Source organism: Cyanistes caeruleus, chromosome 2 (assembly GCF_971803275.1).
Source record: "Cyanistes caeruleus chromosome 2, bCyaCae1.hap1.1, whole genome shotgun sequence".
Lineage (NCBI taxonomy): Eukaryota > Metazoa > Chordata > Aves > Passeriformes > Paridae > Cyanistes > Cyanistes caeruleus.
In genome coordinates, this window is record NC_141702.1 from 56915507 (window position 1) to 56925632 (window position 10126).

Sequence of the window (10126 nt, forward strand, 5' to 3'; positions counted from 1 at the left end):
TATAACAAATGAAAATTTAGATTTTCATCTAATCCAGATGCTTTCAGAGGAAGGGACTTCATAAAAAAGTTCAGTATTAGGAACTATGATACAATTGTAAAAATTGGCAGTGTTGTATTTCTGTTTGCCAGCATTTTTAGAAGACAAGTTGTGCAATGAACAGTGGCAGGAACTGCAAAATTTTCCCCATTTTAGAAATGGTTGTAGCTCTCTGTAATGTCCATTACAAACATTATTTGGGAACCTCTTCTGATAGATTACTTTATACAAGCAGTTAACTGCTCTGTCTGGATGAGTTCTGGTTTACTGATGACAAATTCAGAGCAGAAAACAGCTATCAGTGCCCACAAAAGAAAAACAAAGAAGCCAAATTATATGCTATTTACAATAGGATGAAATATTTAGTTCTGTTGAACATATGTTAGTGATGAGGGCAGTGGATGTTAGATTTAATTGGATCCAGAAATATGATGAGTATTAGTCCCTCTGGAATTATTCCTGGTGAATCTCCAGGAAAATTCACAAGTATTTTAATAAACTAAAAGCAAATGGAAAAAAAAAAAAAAAAAAAGAAAGGAAAGGAAAAGAATCAACTAATTTCTTCTTTTCATCTCAAAGATTCCAGTTTCAGATCCTCACAGTAACACAGATAATGGTTGAGATTGCTGCATTCAAACAAACAAAAATAATGTCCAATGACAGCAGTGACGTCCTCTGGGTCTCTGAGATGCTAGAATTTCTCTCTCACATTCTGCAGTGTTTTGGTTAACCAGGACCAGCTGGATTGCTGGGGTAGGGCTCAGCTCTCAGATGCAGAAAGACAGCACCTGCCACAAATTAGCTCCAGGTTCTGCTGAGGGGTGCCAGAGAGGCTGTGTAGTCACAGCTGCCAGAGCAGGCCCCTCTGGGGAGCCGGGGAGATTCTGCTCTGCTTGTTCCAGCAGAGTCTAGGGGCTGTCCTTCATCCTCATCAGACTCCAGTCCAGGGGTTTCTCCCAGTTTGCAAGCTAATTGTACTAAATCCAGTTTGACACCCTTTTGCTGGTGTCAATGACATCCCTCTCTTTGGGCAGTTCTTCTTCCCTGTTTTTTGCCCAGGATATGTTCTTACAGAACTGTTTTACCCTTTCCATACTTCACATTTTCAAATTAGCTAAGTCAATTGCCTTTAGTTTATAAACTTGCTTGAGGAAATCAAAGTCTGTTTTTCTGATCTTCCTGTATTTTCATGCAAACCAAATCATTTAGCACTTTTTAAAGTATGTATTTTGACAGATGCAAGGGAAGGTTTACTCCTTGTTCTCTGTTTCAAGACATATTAGCAAGATAGATTTTCATGCCTCTCAAATCTATGGAAAAAGAGGTTGTGTTTCTTTATACAGATAGTCTGGAGCTAAAATACTAGCAATTTGCCTAGCAGTTGTGACCATCCTGGTGGCTTGCTTTGTGCAACATGGCAAAATCCCAGCTAAAAGCTGAACTGTGCAGAAGACCTGGGGATAATTTTTTCATCTTAAAGCAGATATTAGCTGCTTGTATCAGGAACTGGCTGTAAAATAGCAGTTACATGGGAAACCAAGCCCACTGGGCATGAGAAAACAGCTTTTGGGCCTTCATAATCAATTTTCATAATTTTTTTCTCTTCAGAATTGGAAATGGAAGAATCACTCTGCTCACTCAGCTGGGGTGTGTAAAGAATCAGCCATTCTGTGATGTGTCCAGAGGACATGACATGCAGTGTGTTTTGGATTTTACTCTTTGAGAAAAATAAAAACAGGTAAAGCAAATGGACACAGCACATGGTGGGCTGTTAGAGAGAGCAGCAGGGTTGTGGTATCTACACAGCAGAGGGGAAACAAGGTGACAAGGGGAAGAGCAAGCACTGAAGATTCTGGAGTGGTTGCATCTGCTGTGTGGTGCAGATGGGTTTTGGGGCAGTGGAAAAAATGGTTTATTACAACACAAGAACCAAAGGAATTTCTGCCTGGAGTTGGGCTGCTTCAGGGGGAGATGGGGTGGAGGTCTTCTTTCTGACATTGCACCAATGCCAAGAAGCAGAGAAGCCTACAACAGTCAAGAGAAGCGATGTTTGCTAAGGCAGAGGGATTTCTGTGCTATACACTGAACAAACCAATGGATCAAAACCTGACAGAGAGTATTGCTCGTTGTGATGCAAAGAAATGAATGTCCCTGCTAAAGCACCTTGCTATGAAATGGGAGGTCACTGAGGGGCCAGTTACTTGTGGGGGGATAAAGGAAGAGATTTTAAGAGTGAGCAGATGGTGACATATTTTAAAGATATTATAAAAGGGGAATCCTCAGGGCAGATGTTTTGTCAAAGACACCGGAACACAGCAGTGCAATGACAAGAAAATATGCAGAAAATGTGTGGCTGTTTGAGGATGGCAGCAGCCAGATGGTTCAAATTAACTCAGCAATGACTGCTAACACAAAGTACAGCAGCAGGTGGGTCAGGCCTCAATGGAGCTGCAGCTGTGCAACAAGCTGTGTGTCCTCCATCCTCTTTACAACAGTGGAAACATCTGGCCATGGGACTCACAGAATCATAGAATGGTTTGGGTTGGAAAGAACCTTAAGGATCATCTGGTTCCAATCCCCTGCCATGGGTAGGGACCCCTTCCAATAGTCCAGGTTGCTTGAAATCCTATCCAGCCTGACCTCCCCAAGACTTCAAGGAATAGACCATCTGCAACTCCACTGGGCAGCCTAACCCAGTGCCTCACCACCCTCACAGGAGAGAATTTTTTGCCCATATCAGATGTAAACCTGCCTGTTTTCAGTTCAAAGCTATTCCCCTTATCCCGTCACTACACACCCTTGTAAACAGTCCCTCTCCAGCTCTCCTGTAGGCCCCCTTCAAGTACAGGAAGGCTGCTCAAGAGTCACCCTAGAGCCTTTTCTTCTCCAGAATGAACAATCTGTCAGCCTGTCTTCAAAGGAGAGGTGGTCCAGGCCTCTAATCATCTTCATGGCCCTCCTCTGGACTCATTCCAATAGATCCATCTCCTTCCAGTGGTGGGGACCCCAGAGCTGGATACAGCACTGCAGATGGGGTCTCACTAGAGCAGAGTACAGGTGAAGAATGCTGGTGGTCACACTTCTTTTGATGTGACCTCACACTCTTCGCTCTTTAAAAGGCTCTGCTTTGAATACTTAGGATAAATTTAAGCCTTGTTGTGAGAGAAATTGGTGCTGGTTGCATGAGAAAATGATGAAAAACTTGCAGTTTCAGCTGGTTCATGAAAGCAGATGCACCTTGGCAGATTTGACATGTGCCACAAAGTAAACAGGACAGGAATAAGCTTGCCAGTAGCCAGACAAGGGATTGTGCATAATGAAGTTTTTTGATGGAGCAGCTAAGACCTGGGCAGTGTTTGAGCTCATACAGTCACAGGCACAGTGGGCAGGAGGCCTGTGAAAGAAGGAAAGAGAGAAGGCATAGACTCACTGGAGAAGTGGGAAGGAGGATAAGCTTGAAGATTTTTTTTTTTTATCTGAAGACCCTTAAGGACGATAGGGAAGAGAATAAATTGTTCAGAGAAAGGACGTGAGATACTTTAGAAATAAACAAAGATTATGAGCCTGGAGATGTATAGAAGTGCTGCTCTACAAGCAAATCTGTGTGATGGGGGCAGTCTCTGGCCCTGTCACAGAAAAGAGGATGGTGCTGGCTTCCAAGTGCATCTGGAGGGATTGCAGACTCCTAGGATCCCCAGGTAAACAGCATAAGCATTCGGGGTTTTGCCAAGGCCAGCACTTGCCAAGCCCTGTGGTTTGGGCAACAGGAGCTGAAGCAGAGCAGGTTCCTGAAGACTGCTAGACACATTTAGTTTGGCTCCTCTCAGGAAAGTCTGTTTTATAAGTTTTCCTCTTGTACAGTGCAATTTTATCTTTCATTTTTACTGTATAGGAACTATCTGCACATTTTGGACAGAATGCTTGCCAAGAAAAATTATTCCTGTTGCTTCAAAACATAAGAGACTGAGGAAAGCCCAAGAAGTTTCTTAGCTGTATTTCTGAAAACGTGGCACTTCTGCAGAGACGACGTCCTCTTTGGAGACACAGCAGCATGGGGGTGAGAATACCTCAACAAGCAACTGGATTTCTAGGGCTTTCTCTTTGCAAAATCATCAGGGGAACCTGCTTTGCCTGAAACATTTCCTATCAACATTAGTGACTGGCCAATAACTTCTTTTATTGGGTTGGCTGAGGCTTAGCTGAAAGTTCAGTCGGGCAATGGACTTATATGTTTCTAGGAAAAGGTTTTATTATAGAGGTTTAAAAGTGCTCAAACTCTAATCCCTGTTTGAGGGTAAAAAGTGAACTTTAGATTAAATAAAGCATTTGAACATGAATGTGTGTCATTGACACAACAAACTTGTTTGTAACGTGCTGCCAAAGTGTTGGAATGAGATGTATTTTTTGACTTAGAGCATGTGCTGACAGACATTTTACAACTATGCTCAGTGTCTGAAACAGGAATTCAGAAATATGAATATCATTAAGTCCTGAAATGGATATTTTGAAGTCCTGTTATTAGCCTCTTCCACCTGCCTCCCCTTGGAGACTGTGTGTTGTCTTTTCCACCACTGTTCTCCTTGCAACTTATTTTAACATGCACCTCTGTGGTATGTCTGCTACTCCTGAAGCAGGTTCTCTTCATCCCTCTGTATTTATCCCTCAGATCTTTTCTGGTAAAATCTCACCATGTGTCCATTGGTTCTCAGCAACTTCAGCTTGGTTTTTTTTGGTTTTTTTTTCATTTTCTGTTTATAGAGTTATACTGCAGCAATCTCACGGTGTGGAATTGATCATCAATTCCACTGATGATGTTTTCTGAAGGGAATTTTGTCCCCACATTTTTTAAGAGTCCCAGTTGAAGATTTGGACTTTAACTGTCAGGCAGGTTAAAAATTTCACTGGTTCTCTGGGCTGTATCTTCTTGAATTACCAAAGGCAAAATGTGGGTTTGTCATCTTCCATTGTTACCAAAACCAAACTCTTCCCTGACTCACAGAGAAAACATTCTTCTGTTTGATTAGCTGCAGCAGACAGATAATTCAATAAGAGGAATTGAAGTAATTGCACTGAAAACATGGTTGGAAGCCTCTGCCTGTCATTTTAATTCAGAGAGCTGGCTGCTGTCTCTTATCCATGGAGCCTGATGGTGGCTTGCAAAAAGCAAGAAAAAGCAAAAGGAAAAAGCAAAAGCTCTGTTGGTGTGCCCCCAAGGAATGTGGGGCATGAGGAAGGGAAGATCTGAACTCGAAGCAACAACTCCCAAAACGTTTCTCTGTTTTTACCTGCCAGGTTTGTGCTTGCTGAAAGTAAACTGAACAGCTGGAAGGTTTTGGCTTGGTCCAGGCCACCAGCACCACTTTTGCTTTTGTTACTGGGCTCTTTTGGATTCATTAGATTCCCATCCTTGCTGGTCTCTCATGTAGCTTTCTGTGTGGGGAGCAAGGGGCACAATACTTCTTACAGACACTTCTGTTTATCCCATTAGGGAAAAATTCACCTCTGGACAAATGTGTTTTCATGGTGATGCTGTGACAATGATTGAGGAAGTTAATGGAATCGGCACATTTACCCTTCACGTGAAGGGTGAATATTTCAGTATTTTTCAATTGAAGGAGGAAAACCCAGCCTGTCACCTCAGCCTACAGGTTGGAAAAATAATGTTCTACTTCTCTATAGATAATGTGATCCGAGCCAAGGTCTTAGCATGCTCAAACAGTGGGAGTGCTCACTGATGGATTTGCCATGTATAGAGATGTCTTCTACATACACACGGATACATTTACTCACATATAGATATATTTATATATACACATATATGATTTCTGTATAATCAAGCATATCTGCCCATGCTTATAGCTCTATACTTGACTAGGAAGTCCTGCAGATAACTCATGCTATCCTCCTCACTGTCATCTCCCACCCCAAAAAGAGCTCTTGGTAAACTGGAGAGTCATGAACAAGACCTTTGTCTTCAGGTCTGTCTTTGTTGCCTGAGCCTGTCACAGAATCACAGAATGATCAGGTTGGAAGATACCTTCAAGATCCTCGAGTCCAACCTGTGGAGCTGTAGGACAAACATCTCCTGCTTCACCTGCACTTTCCCCAGATGCTGCCTTGCTGCAGGGCCAGAGGAAGAGAAGGAGAGAAAGATTTTGGAATTGCTGTTTGGGTAAATCAGAGTGACTTTGCAAAGAGGATTGGGGCACTGATGTACCACAAGCTGATCCATGTGGCAGCCACAGCAGGATGCTGGGATGGTCACTGCTGGAACAGCCCAGATAATGCTCTGTAATAGCATGGCTGTGGTTTCTAGTATAAGACAAATGTTTTCCATGGCTCATTTCCATGGAAATGTCTCAAGTTTGTGATGCTCCCATTGAGGGCTGGAGCTCAGCACTGGTCATTCGCTGTTTTTCATGTGAAAATTGTGAATTTCATGTGAAATTTGTGAATTTCCAGATTCCCAGATTGGAGGTTGGGATGTCTGTCAGGACATTCCCTGGACAAAGCAATGCTGCATGGTGAGGAATGGCAGGGGAAATTCTTTGCTGATCCTTACAGGACGACAGCTCCTTTTCCAGGCTCCTGGGACAGAATTAACCTCCTAATTACAGTGATCTCTATAATTACTGGGGATTGCCTCAGCCAAACCATTTGCTTTTCTAGCCACAAGCATTTGATTCACTGACTGTACCTCTTCAGTATCAATTACACACCCACTACCAAAATCCCAAGCACTCGGACCCTGAGACAGGCATTTTGGGGAGATTTCCCCTGGAGAGAAAAGACTGGCTACTGTCATGGAAATTGCTTTTGCCCTGTATGATATGCCTGCACTTAAGCACAGGCTACAAGGCTGTGTTGCTCCTGAGCAGCCTGGAGGAGATTAAAGTGCCAGCTGAGGTGGTTGTAGTGATGCTTCCAGATGTGCAGCACAAGAGAGGAAGCTGCTGTTTTACCACTGGGGGAATTTTCTCTCCTTTCTGCCCACACCAGGGTACCTGTGCCAGGGCAGACACACCCACAAGCTAATTGGAATGAAGAACAGGGTTGACAGGAGGATGCTGCCACTGTGATGATGGAGGGCAGCTATCTGAGGTGTAAGAAACTTGGTAACTACTACCAAGCTCCTCTTTATTTCAGTCAGTATTCCAGTTTTGTTTTGGTCTCTGGCATATCTGAAAAGGGATGGTCTCATCCCAGGTGCCCGTGAGATGTCAGACACTACACAAAGGTTCATCACAGAATAAAGGATGAGATAAGCCCAAGGCAAGCAGCATTTGGAACAACAGTCCTTGCCATAAATTTGGGGACTAGGACAGACTTGTCTACTCTTGTCACTTCTTCAAAGACAGGAGGAGTCAAGAGTGTTGTGCTCATCTCCTGACTCTCCCCTTGTACTTGAGCTGTTGGTGGTGTGGGACATGGCTGGGCTTTTTGTTCTTCGTGAGGCTTCGTGAGGCTTCGTGAGGCTTTGCGAAATCATCAAGATTTCCCTGATTAAGGGAAAAAATTATTTGGCTTTGGACTGAATTAGTGTGAAAAAGGAAGTCTGGTTTCTCACCCAGTGAAGCAGAATCAAACTAAGCCTCCATAGTTTGGCAGGACATACCCCTTCTGACTCCAGATTAAATGTGTTATTTCAATAACTCGCAAGAAAAAAAAAGGAAATTAACAATTACAAGAAAAATGCCTGAGAGGAAGGCAATGGACCCCTACTTTTTTCTGATTCTCAGGAAATGAGAGTGCTGTATTCACAAGCATTTCCATCCCTGGAGCCACCCACCTGCATCTGCTGAAAGGGTGACCAGGTGACGGATATTTTGCACCTGTAAAGTGCTCTTACACTCTCCTCCAACACTGCTCACTTTGTATAAATGTCTTTATTAAATCCCATTAGCCTCATTAGTTGGATTGCAAAATATCATAGAAAGAAGAACATTTTCACTCAGATGTCTCAGACTGATGATCTTACAGTATGTTTTAGTATTACTCATAACTGCAGGTGAGTGGAAAGATTTTTCAAATAAATCATTACCGTGAGTATCAGATTTTCCTGTTATTCAAGAAAAGGGAACACTATCGTCATTTTGAAGAAGCTCTATTAACTTTTGAAACCCATTGGGAGGGCAAGAAATAGTAATGGAAAACTAAGAATAAAGGTTGGATTCATCTTTGAAAGAGTAGCTGATGTGTAGGCACATCAGAAATACACACCTGCATCTCATCTTCATGAGGATCTTTCTGGAGGTGAAGCAGTGTTACAGAAATTGCTTTTCTTCTACTACATTTAAATTTCCTCATTGAAGTTAATGAGCCAAAAGATGGGAGGGGGGATGGGAGGGAGGGAGGGAAGGAAGGAAGGAAGGAAGGAAGGAAGGAAGGAAGGAAGGAAGGAAGGAAGGAAGGAAGGAAGGAAGGAAGGAAGGAATTTTCTTCAGAGCAGCTGTATAAATCGTTATAGCTCTGCATTCCTCTGAGAGTGTTTTAAGCCATCATCACCTGACTGTGATGTACAGCTTATATAAAGTACACTGGCCAAACTTGGGCTTTGTTGCAGTCACCCAGGTCAGAGGAAATTCCTGAGTTGGGAGCTGTGTGTGAATCTGAACTACCTCTAGGATTGGTGTGTAAGTCCCAATGCACTTTTTCTGCATGTGGAGTTCTAGGCAAGGAAGACAGATGGAGATGTGCTGTCATTCTTGCATGAACAGCCATTGCCACAGAGAAGTGCAGCAAAGGTGTCAGCCCTGGACTTGGAAAAGCAAGGAGATCGTGCATAATGGTGTGAAGGGAACTGAGAAGGAGCTCATCAGCCTACATTGACCCAGCACAACGATTCTTAATTCTGATGTTTCAGTCAAAATTACATTCACAGTCTTTAATCAATCAAACCAAACAAGTTGTACAGTAAACATTTGTCATACACAGATGTTCCTTCCTTATGCTCCATGTGTGCCTGCTCTGTTTTTCCTCTTTTGTTTTGATCATGGGCTTGAAGTGGGGTGGAGAATCATTTTGTTCTATGTTTGAATAACACCCTAAAGCTGTGCATTGGTCCATGCCTAGAATTTCTAGGCACTTCCTTGATATAAATAAATATGAATAATATATACTTCTCAAAAAGTAAGTTTGATGTTCCTGTAAACAGCCTAAGTAAGAAACAGAAGAGCTCCAGGCTCCCAAGCTGTGAGAATTAGCCAGATACACTGCTTAAGAAATATCAACAAGTAACACCCTGAATGGTTACAGCTTCTGTGATGCAGATGTTAAATGACATTTTCTTACTGAGAACAAGGCCCTGGATAGCCCCTGATGCTAGGTGAGATAAAGGGTGAGGTACAGGGGAAGAGGGTGTGACCAAACACAAATAAAGGTCCAAGCAGTGTCAGCACCTGCATCCAACCTGCATGGTTGTGCCCTTCTCTTCCATCAGTGTTGTATTTAATCCAGCATAGCCTGCTAATGGCTGCAGGACACAAGGCATCTCCTGCTCCACATCCCCACAAGACAGCACCTTTGTAACATGCTCACTGAGCTCTGACCAGATTCGTGTCCTGCCCATGGTGGCACAGTGCTGTAGCTCTTCCTCCACAAAATAGTCTCCCTTTAGAATTGCTTTACACATACTGGCAAGGACTGTGTGCAGGCAGGATACATCAGGCATGGGCATGCTGGTGGATCACAGAATACTCAGGTTTAATCTTAGGTGTTTTCCCTGCAGCAGGGAAATGGAATTTTCCTTTTCATGCAACAACACAGGTATCTCCTATTCCATCCTTTCTGCAGGAAAATAAAGGTTGATACACACATCCTGTTGAGGACTGAGTTGTTCATGGTATGTTACTTTTCAAAGAAAAGCCTGGTTTTAGTGTTCAAGAGGCAGAACTGCTGTGAGATCATGTGGGGAACTGGAGGATAATCTTTGCCTTTGTTTTATTGCAAAATGTTCTGCACAGATCTTCAGAAAAAATGCCTAAATGCCTTTACTGCAAAGACTGAATGAACACTATAGATTTTCCTGCTGATTTTAAACACAACAGGAATCAAAGCTTTCTGTGTCTGAATGAAGGGAAGACAACTA

At 42.9% G+C, this 10126-nt stretch overlaps 1 long non-coding RNA gene across 1 annotated transcript; it reads left to right on the top strand.

The window, feature by feature from the left end:
• Window positions 1-857: 857 nt before the first annotated feature.
• Window positions 858-7663, top strand: LOC147654833 (uncharacterized). The gene is made up of 2 exons (XR_015283244.1): window positions 858-3737; window positions 3932-7663. It is a non-coding gene; the product is annotated as an uncharacterized LOC147654833 (long non-coding RNA).
• Window positions 7664-10126: the final 2463 nt, after the last annotated feature.